The sequence below is a fragment of the Hemitrygon akajei genome, chromosome 10, assembly GCF_048418815.1.
Source record: "Hemitrygon akajei chromosome 10, sHemAka1.3, whole genome shotgun sequence".
NCBI lineage: Eukaryota > Metazoa > Chordata > Chondrichthyes > Myliobatiformes > Dasyatidae > Hemitrygon > Hemitrygon akajei.
Genome location: NC_133133.1, coordinates 38,436,423 through 38,447,182, shown reverse-complemented (window position 1 = coordinate 38,447,182; position 10,760 = coordinate 38,436,423). Strand labels below are relative to the sequence as shown.

General features: G+C 36.7%; 1 long non-coding RNA gene across 1 annotated transcript; it reads left to right on the top strand.

Moving 5' to 3' along the window:
* The first annotated feature begins 1,739 nt into the window (after nucleotides 1–1,739).
* On the top strand, nucleotides 1,740–5,566 carry LOC140734290 (uncharacterized). Its single transcript, XR_012100507.1, has 3 exons — nucleotides 1,740–1,900; nucleotides 2,457–2,701; nucleotides 5,209–5,566. It is a non-coding gene; the product is annotated as an uncharacterized lncRNA (long non-coding RNA).
* The last annotated feature ends 5,194 nt before the right edge of the window (nucleotides 5,567–10,760 follow it).

Sequence of the window (10,760 nt, the reverse complement as noted above, 5' to 3'; positions counted from 1 at the left end):
GAAAGGATGTTTTGCTGAGTGGGGGAGTTTAGGACAAGAGGCCACAGCCTAGGATAGAGGGGTGTCCATTTAAAACAGAGATGCAGAGAAATTTATTTAGCCAGATGGTGGTGAATTTGTGGAATTTATTACCACAGGCAGGTGTGGAGGCCAGGTCTTTGGGTGTATTTAAGGCAGAGCTTGATAGGTTCTTGATTGGGCACATTATCAAAGGTTATGGGGAGAAGATTGGGGAATGGGGTGAGGAGGGGGGAGATAGGATCAGTCACGATTGAATGGTGGAGCAGACTTGATGTGCCAAAATGGCCTAATTCTGCATATGTCTTATGGACATTTTGTCACAGAAGTGCCATTCTCAAAGCTGATTAACTAATGAGTTGTTCTCTCCTTTAAGATCAAGACTTTGAGGGATGCTTCTTTGTCAAATTCTGTGGTCCCACACATCACAGTTGAGGTCTCCCTCTTTGGGCATTTTCTCTATACACAGGCAGTATTCAGAAAAGAAAGAAGAACTGGCTGTAATACACTCAGCACAAAGTTAGCTCTACTTTCCTTGTACAGATGTGTTGGTCTAAAAAGATGAACATTTTTTCCCAGCAGATTTAGATATGAAAAATGCTCTGTGCTCTATGAAGCCCTCCAGATCAGCGTTAATTGGCTGAAGAAGCAAAAGGAATTTTACAAACAAGAGAAAAATCTGCAGATGTTGGAGATCCAAGCAACGCACACAAAAGGGTCTTGCTGAAGGATCTCAGCCCGAAACATCGACTGTACTTTTTCTCCATAGATGCTGCCTGGCCTGTTGAGTTGCTTCAGCGTTTTGTGTGTGTTGAAAAGGAACTATATTATGTTCTCAACATAATAGGATTAAGATTTTATTTCTTTTATCTCTACGTAGATTACATGCCTCTAGATGGGCAGGTAGAATTTATATTGCTTTGAATAAGAGATTATTAGGGATCTTTTGTTGTATATTTTCATATGTTCATTTTTGCCACGCGCAGTCACACCATTTAGTTACTCCTGAGAACGGCCAATCATACCGATGTTAACTGTATATTTTCTCTCAGATATTCTGGTCGGTTTTGTACCTCGGCTGTAGTTTTGACCGGCTCGGCGGCACCGGCATTCTGACTGTACTCAAGTTATTGGAACGCTAATCAGCTTAAGCAGTGACTAAATACTTGCTCAACCTTTCCTGTCTAACGCACCACTCCGCCTCTCTTGCGCAATAGTGTGCTCAGAATATAAATGCTATCTAAATATCATTCTTCTTGTGGACTTTTGAGGGCATCTCGCTGATAGTGAATACTAGTGGGAAACAGAATCTTTTGTATTTTAGAACCCCGTGATGGAATCAAGTATCCCAGGTCGGGTATAATCTACCTCGGCGTAAATAAAAACCGTTTGCATTAAACAGTAATTTATCCCGGTACTAACCAAAGAAGAACACCCCCATTCATACCAAATAGCGCAACGTAATAGTAACTTTCGTCTCGTAATTAATTTTATCCCAAAAGCATTACGACACATCTATGTGAAGTGTCACCGTACGCTGATGAGGATTCTGTTCACATCGCCAGCTCTGAACTGACTGAAACAAGACAAAAGCTCCGACGTCCTAACGAGAACCGCGCTGGAGGGAGGCTGCGGCGACCAGATTAGCAACACTTCTCAGGGTTCATGAATTACTATCTTCCACTAGACAATTTAATCGGTTGTATGTTCAAGTGGGGGATTGATTGCCCAGGTTCTATTTTTATCCCCCAGTTTACAGCGTGTTGTGTTACCGCAGAATGGGCCATTAAAGAACAGTGTAAAACTGGATCAGTCTCCTTAATGATGTTCCCGATGACTGAGCAGCCAACACCCACTGCCACTACTAACATATCAAAAGCAGGTACTTCTGGGGGCACAGACATGGTAGAGACTGAGTCAATACCTTTAGAAAGGGGGTGGGTAGAAATACTCAAGATTTCTCAAAGCAAAATGTGTACTGACATGTTCGATTGACCGGTTTTTGTCACAGAATGCTGGGTTTACTTAATACTTCAAGGGTTTCCGACCAAGCTCTTCTTAAACCTTCCTGCCAGGGCTTGATTTGCAAAACAATTATTGTGTGGTGCATATTTAGCTAAAGTATGCTGCTCTCGCATATTTATGTCAGTTATCCAAATTCACGATCACAGAGAAGTGCAGAGGAGCTCCGTAACCTTGGCATTTAATCGGGGCTTGTCCTAACAGCCTTTGAATCCAAAAAAAAAACACGTAAATCCTGGAAATATACTTTACTGTTTAGTTTGAATTAATTAAACTTTACCCTCCTCTCAGTGTGAGTACCGTTTGGCATGGTCGAATAAATAGTCCTGCTTCGTGGCGTTTCTCACCGCATCCCTATTTTTCTGAGCTCTGTCTCCACCTCCCTTGTTTTCTGAATCGTATCATTTCTTCCCAAGATCTCGTATTGGACCGTACCATTCCGTTCACGTGACGTGATTCTGAATAAAGTAAAGTAAAGTTGAAGAGAGAAGGGAGATACCGGCAGGGTTCATCGCTGAATGTTGATCAAACTGGAATAATGCTGGGTCATTTTAACGCCAGCGCGGAAACCTGTGATACTGCAGCAGGGGAGAGCGCCCGTTCAGCACTGGCTCCCCATTATTAAACATTCTTCCATCTGCGGCAGATCTTTCAAAAACAGGTAACGGTTTTAACCATTCCGAGGCTATCACATTAAATAAAGAAATCAGGCATCATTACTGTTTTTACATAGAATTCTGTAAAAGAATAAGCCGGAGTTAACAATATAAAAATGCGATGATTTCTAATTTTATGAAATGAAAAACTATGCTTAAGGAAAGATGGTATTGCAGTTTGCGATTTGCGAATCCCGCTTTTGTACATAAAGCGACAGATTCCAGTTCAAATATGCCGAGGCTTCTGTAAATCCTCAGTAATCACTTAAAAGCATCACCGTTGCCCCTGGGATTAACCATCTCTACAATTCAGTCAATGCATAGCTTTAAATTATCTTCCTAATATTTAAGTTCCTGCAGGGCTTCGGTCATTTTATTTCCTATTATGTATTCATCGCCAGCCTATATATAAATGTAGATTTGCCTTGGTTTTTTTTAAAACGTGATATAGAACTGCTAAATGTATCGACACATATCTATAAGTCTGAATAAGTTTGCTTCAGTATATACATCTATGTGCATATGCTATTTTGTTTCCCATGCAATCATGAGTTAGTTTCCATAGATATCTAATGGCCATATATTAATAAATAGATTCAGTAATTAAAAGGTTAATATATGGCCCACTAAATGATTTCTGTCTGGGAGAATAGTTTAGCTATGTCTCACTAGACACTGGGTATTTGTAAATGTACTGAAATAAATGCATTTGCGCCACAGTTGTTCACTCCACTCATCTATTCCCTTAGTGCTACCAACGAAACAAGACTGTACAAAACTGCAGTAGAATTTATTCTGCATAACTATCTGAGCAAATAAGGTCACATAGGAATTACCAGCACAGTCATTATGTAAATAAAAATGTAATGGATTTTTACAAGAACATACCCCATGAATTTAAGATGATCAAACCATGATTTTCTATGCAATAAATGTTTAAAGGGAAAATAGTTCCTTTCCTATCCTTGTGGAGATGCTCCTTTCCAAAAATGTTATTTGGTTCATTGACTTCAAATTTGACTTAACTAGGTTTCAAACTTTTCAGTCAGTGCTTTCAATACCAACTGGTTAAATAATTGAATGCCCGCATTTGTAGTGAAAGGAGAGCCTGATTTTCAATATTTATCAAAAAATTAAAAGACAGCATTTAGAAAAAGAACATCCCAATGTAGCATTGGGTTATAATACACTGAGACACTATATAACTGAACATGCCTTATACATGGTCCATATCGGTGCCATATATATAATGATAGTCTTAAAATAACCTTTCCAAACTGTCTATTCATAATATTTGGCTGTGTATACCATACCACTACATTTACAATTCAACTATTTAGAGTGAAGTAATCACATTTTCTATTAAACTACTTCCTAATGACTGTCTTGAAATCTAAGTAAAATTTGTGCGTAAACTTAACTCAGGGTAAAAGATTATTTTTAGAAAAAGGTATAACAATGTAGTATATTCTAAGTGTTGTCCTCCGTTCAAACATTTTGTCAAAATGTTGTTACACAGAAGAATACTGGCAAAACAAGATGTTTTGTCTTTGTATTGCTTCGCGTAGAGACTCTTTCAATCAAACATGGACCAAAGTAATAACTTGGGTTTATTCAAAAACAACCTTTTATAGTAAGACAATGTTTTGTGCAAAACAAAACAATCACAAGGTTGCTCTCATAATTTTAAGCCTAATCCCAATTTCCTTATTCTGTACTTTATTTACAGATGTAATTTTTGCTTGAAATTCTTACATTTTCCATATCTTTTTCCTGTACTGCACCAGTATATAATTCACCCTAAAGCTACTGTACACAGCAGAATCTATATTTTAAAAAATCACTAACTACATAAAACCATTAATGCCGTGAAAGATTTTCATATATGATTAACATAAATGTTTACTGTTAAAATAATTCAATTGTCCAACAAAAATAAACATCCAAAAGTATAGATATATGAAATTAATTACAACTTCCATGAATCTGGATTGATCAAGCTGGTTTGTTATTAGTAATATACTGTATATTACATCAATTTTCTTCGATTTGATTAAACCTATTGAGCCTCTGATACTTGTCTTAATTGGAGCATCTTTATAGTTTACCAGTGCACCATTAAGTGTCAATTCCCACATTCTCTACCCTGGGGCTTTACTGATTGCAATGCCAAGATGATTTCATTTAGATTGTATGCACAACTACCAGAAAATGCATTGAAACTATGCAAAATCATTGTGTTAAATCAGAAGTAACCATATGAGGAATAGACAACAATGGAAGTAATTTTATTTTGGACATTATTAATGACTCTTTTCAGATGTCTGCAACATGGAATAATATGGTTGATATAAATGCCAATAGAATTTTACAAATAAATTACTCAGCATTGCTATTAGCATTGCATTGCTGTCAGCTTCCCATTCCATCAAAGAAAGACATTAATGATTTTATATATGCTTGAAAAACAGAATTAAACCTATGCTTTAAATAGAAATGTTTCTTTCTCTAGACTGCCTCCTGATGCACCATATTTGAAATTCAGCAGTTTTCCTAAAAAGGGCTTTGAAACTACGTGTGAACCTAACTGCAAGATCACTTAAAACCAACTAGAAAATAACTGAAGATACCAGCACTTTGACAAAGCTAGCTTGTGAGACAATGGAGGTTCATGTCTGCTGACCATATCATCCTATCATGAACAGTTCTTGATCTCTTAACGTTATCTATGTTGATTCATTAACATTAAATATAACCTTACACTATGTTAATGGAGACCCATTTTTGAAATTAGAATTTCATGGTAAATCCCAAGCTCATGTTCATGCTTCATGAAGAATCGGTGAAATAGATATTTTGAGCTTTAATTTCAAAATGAATTCTAAGTTTCATAAAGTTTTAATGCCAACATTGCTGCCAAGTAATCAAAATGAAAACATTTCAAAATTTAATTCAACTAATGAAGGGGACCCAAAACGTCTGGAGGAAAGTATCTCTTCATTTGTGGCACTGCTTATCCTGCTGGCTTTAATAATTACCTTGTTATCTACATCTCTTGCAACCTTTCACTTCCATAAATGGAAACTGAAAAGCAAAAAAATTCAACGAGCCCAGGAGGAATATGAAAGAGACCAAGGGAATTCCAAGCTACACCATTCCACCTGAATAATTCTAAAACTCGGTCAATGGAAATTCTAGAAGACTTTTTTTTCCACCAGGAATAGTTGAAGACAAAACTGGCCTGTTTACAATAAAGACATTTAAGATTATAAACTCTTTTGAAAATAAACCATTTAGTCTTAAGCTTGCCTGCACAGACATAGTAAGGGTAACCTATTTTTACAGATGGAGGGGAGAAAATATAAGTACTGACAAGTGGTAAGATGAAAAAAATATTTACTGCATTTACATTGTTTTGCCTTGCATAATCTGTAACTTTTTGCATGAATGTAAGTTTATAGTCCTTAGTTCTTGTTTCTATATTGGACTGGTCACTTGAAAAGTCCACAGAGCTGATCAACTCCTGTCAACAATGATATCAATCTAACTTACAGAGTACATCTATTTTCATGAGGCAAACATTTTCCAAGATATAACTCCATTAAACCCACCATCATCCATGAAAAGAACAATTTTATTTTGCAGGCAATTTTTGGTCAATATTTTTTGTTTCATTAATGACAATTTTCAATAAGAGAAGCTGCAATACAAACAAAACTATCTGTAAATTTCCTTTTTTTGCTCTAGTGGGTTATTTTACTTATGGTCTAATGATAGAGATAAGAATGTAAAATTATCATATATAAATATATATCTATATATAAACAATAGTACTTTTGCACACAACATTGTTTATACGGAGGTAGTATTGAATTACTTTTTCCTCAATTACCTTAACAATACTTAACATTTGTTATGATTTTAAAGAATATATGCTTCTTGCAAACGCAAACTAACAGATATTATCTACTTTGCTACAAGACATACTGTTCTTTGATTAAAATGTGAATATTTCTCTTTATTGAAAGCTTAAGCAATAAGATCAAATGATAATTTAAGTGATAATAGATCATGGTTTCTTAAATCTGCTTATACAAGGTCATAAAAGGTGTATGGAACATATGAATGTACTTATCCCTAAAGAAAATTAAATTGATCTTAAAATGTCCTCTGTGAATTCTTGTGAGGTGATGGTCAGTGTTTCAATTCCAATACTTTTTTCAAAAGTTATATTCAGTATATATCTTTCTGAAGTAACTACATAGCGAATAGTGCAGAGGTGTAGTATTCAATTTAACTTAAGTGTATTATATTTAAATAAAATTATTACAATTTTTAGCCTTTAGCTTCTTCTCATTGCTATTTGTCTGCTATGTATTTGTGGTATTAAATGCTAATATTTGGCACCACTATCCATTTTCTCTAATTGAAAGCCAGAATTAAACAAAGATCTAAGAATTACACAGTAGTTCCAGAAATGGCTGGAAAGAGAGGAAAAAAATAATGCCTGCTTAATATTTTTCCATCATCTAAATGATCTCACTTAAGGTGTGTCCTTTTTGAGATACTGACCTAAACAACACCCAGGAAACTCCACTTTGAATGGAAGCCGGATTTGAGTGGTCAGAAAAAAAAACTAACAGTTCCTAATTGGCTTTACTCTGACCTTTCACCACCCAAATGCTTTCTCCCAATTACTGTCAATCCACCTTCAACAATCATTGCCTCAATCTTTTCTCTCTGCTAACTACAGCTTCCCATATTCTCTCCCCACCCACCCAACCACCACCCCAACCCTGCCCCCCAAAGCTGTTTTCCTGGAATATCCATGAGAAACCACCATTGATGAAATGAAGCCTTAAGTTTACATCTGTTCCAATGGTAAGCTACCTGGATACAACAGTTCTGCAAATTTTGTCAGCCTGGTCTAAAATGAAAGTTAAGTGTGCCTAAGTTTGGACTACTACCTTCAATACTCCCACCAGAATGACACTATTTAGCTTCAACTTCATAGTTTTCTGATAATTATTGCAAAGTTACAAATTATCGTGCCATATGAACAAAAGAACATAAGGAAAAGAAGCAAGACTAGGTAAATTAGTCCCATATGCCTGCTCCACATTCAGTAAGATCATAAACTGATCTTTAGTTTCACTCTGCCACTAACCTGTCCAAGCTCCATAACCTTTGGTTATCTGAATATCTAAACATTTATAAATTACTATCATGAATATACTTGGCAGCTGGGGCTCCACAGTCCTTTTGGTCAGAGAATTCCAAAGATTCACAATTTACCGGGTGAAGAAATTTCTTCTGAACTCTGTCTTGAATAATTAATCATTACTTTTAGATTGCAATTCCTGGATATACTCCAACCAGGGGAAACATTACACATCTACACTGGAAAACCCTTTAACAACTTCTGATACTTCAATGAGATGAACGCTCATTGTTCTAAAACAAAAAAGCATGCAGCCTCAGTCTGATTAATCTCTCCTCATATGTTGTACCCATCATACCAGGAAACAAACTGGTGGCCCTTCACTGCAATCCTTATATGGCAAATGTGTATATCCTTCTTCAGGCTGGGAGACCAGACCTCTATATAAACTCCAAGATGCTGTCTCACTAGAACTCTCCAGAACTGGATCACAGCATCTCTATTTTGTAGTTATTTTCTCTTTTAATTGTTTACTTAATCCGTATGTTAAACTTCAATTAGTCACGTACAAGAACACCCATGAGTTCTTTTGAACTCCAATAGCTATCACATTTACATAAAGTACGCAGTCTCCCTATTTTCAATATCACATTGTCCAAATTATATGATCTGTAATACCTTTTGTCATTTACTTGGCTTATTCATATAATCATAGTGTCATAGATTACTACAGCACAGCAACAGGCCTTTCAGCCCATCTAGTCTGTGCCAAACAATTATTCTGCCTAGTACCATCCATCATCATCAGGGCCATAGCCCTAAAAACCCATCCCATCCACGTACTTATCCAAACTTCTCTTAAATAGTGAAATCGAACCCACATCCACCATTTCTACAGGCAATTTTTCCACATTCTCATCACCCTCTGAGTGAGGAAGTTCCCCCTCATGTTCCCCTTAAACATTCCACCTTTTACCCATAAACCCTCTAGTTCTAGTCCTACACAACCTAAAAGGAAAAAAAACCAGCTTGAATTTACCCTATTTACACTCTTCATAATTGCGTTTCCTCCTAAAACCTCTGTATCCTTCCTGCAGCCCACATTACCACCTAAATTTATATAATCGACAAATTTATATATTGTCCTTGATTTTGTCATCTAAATCATGAACACGAAATGTGAAGAGATTGGGAATCAGCACCAATCCCTGCAGTACTCCAATGGTTACACCCTCCTAACCATTCAAGACAATTATATTCACTATGCATTGTCCACCATCCTCAATGTACACCAGTATATTATTTCTAATATTGTACACTCCAACTTTGTTTAATAACCTCTTGTGTGGCATCTCGTCAAAGGGCTTCCACAAACCCAAATACAACTCATGAACTGGTTTACCCTTAAACTAAAGAATCAAAAAATTCCAAAAGGTTTGTCAAACACAATTTCCCCCTCAGTAAATCCATGTTGATTCTGTCCAATCTTACTAGTATTCTCCATGTCCCATTGATTACTTATGGATTCTAGCATTTTCCCTACTATGATGTCAGGCTAGTTATTCTACAGTTCCCTGTTATCACTCCTCTACCTTTCGTAAATAGTGGGATTACAATTTTTACCCACCAACCCGGAGAAATGATTATGGATTCTATGGATTTTGGAAATTGCAACCAGGGTGTCCACTATCTGTATTGTTACCTTATTCAAAACTGTAGGATCAAGTCCTAGAGATCAAATTTCAAAGTTCAAAGCAAATTTATTATCAAAGTACATATATGTCACCATATACTATACCTTGAGATTTATTTTCTTGCAAGCATTCACAGTAATTACAATGGAATCAATGAAAGACCACACACAACAAAGACAAATGAACCAGTGTGCAAAAGAGAATAAATTGTGCAAATACAAAAAAAGGAAAAAAATCATAATAAAAAATATATAAGCAATAAATATCAAGAACATGAGATTGTAGAGACCTTGAAAGTGAGTCCATAGGTTGCAGATTCAATTCAGTGTTATGGTGAGTGAAGTGAAGTGAATTTATCCCTTCTAATTTAAGAGCCTGATAGTTGAGGGGTCCTGAGCCTGGTGGCGTGGAAACTGAAGCTCCTGTATCTCCTTCCTGTTTGCAGCAATCAGAAGAGAGCATGGCCTGGATGGTTGCAGTCCTGGATGATGAGTATTGCTTTCCTGAAAAAGTGCTCCTTGTAGCTGTGCTCAATGGTGGGGAGGGTTTTTACCTGTTGATGGACTAGGCCATCTCCACTACTTTTTGTAGGCACTGGTATTTCCATACCAGGCTGTGATGCAGTAAGTTAGTATACTCTCCACCTATAGAAATTTGTCAAAATTTTACATGACATGAGAAACTGCAAATTTCTAGTACTTATGTGCTGGGCCCAGGACAGATCCTCTCAAATGATAACAGTGAGGAATTTGAAGTTGCTGCCTCTCTCCACATCTGATCCCCTGATGAGGACTGGCTCATGTTCTTCCTGTAGTCAATAATCAGCTCTTTGGTAATGCTGACATTGAGTGAGAGGGTGTTGTTATATCAGTCAACCAGATTTAAATCTCCCTCCTTTATGCTGATTCGTCACCGTCATTGATTCAGCCATCAATAGTGGTGTCGTCATCAAACTTAAAAATGGCATTAGAGCTATACTTGGCCTTGCACTCATAAGGGTAAAGCAAGTAGAGCAGGGGACTAAGCACACAGCCTTGAGGTGCACTTGTGCTGATGGTTATTGTGGAGACGTTGTTACCAATCCGAACTGACTGGGTTCTACGGGTGAGGAAATTGAGGATCTAGTTGCACAAGCTCACACTGAGGTCTAGATTTTGGAGCTTATTGATTAGTTTTGAGGGGATGATAGTGCTGATGCTGAACTGTAGT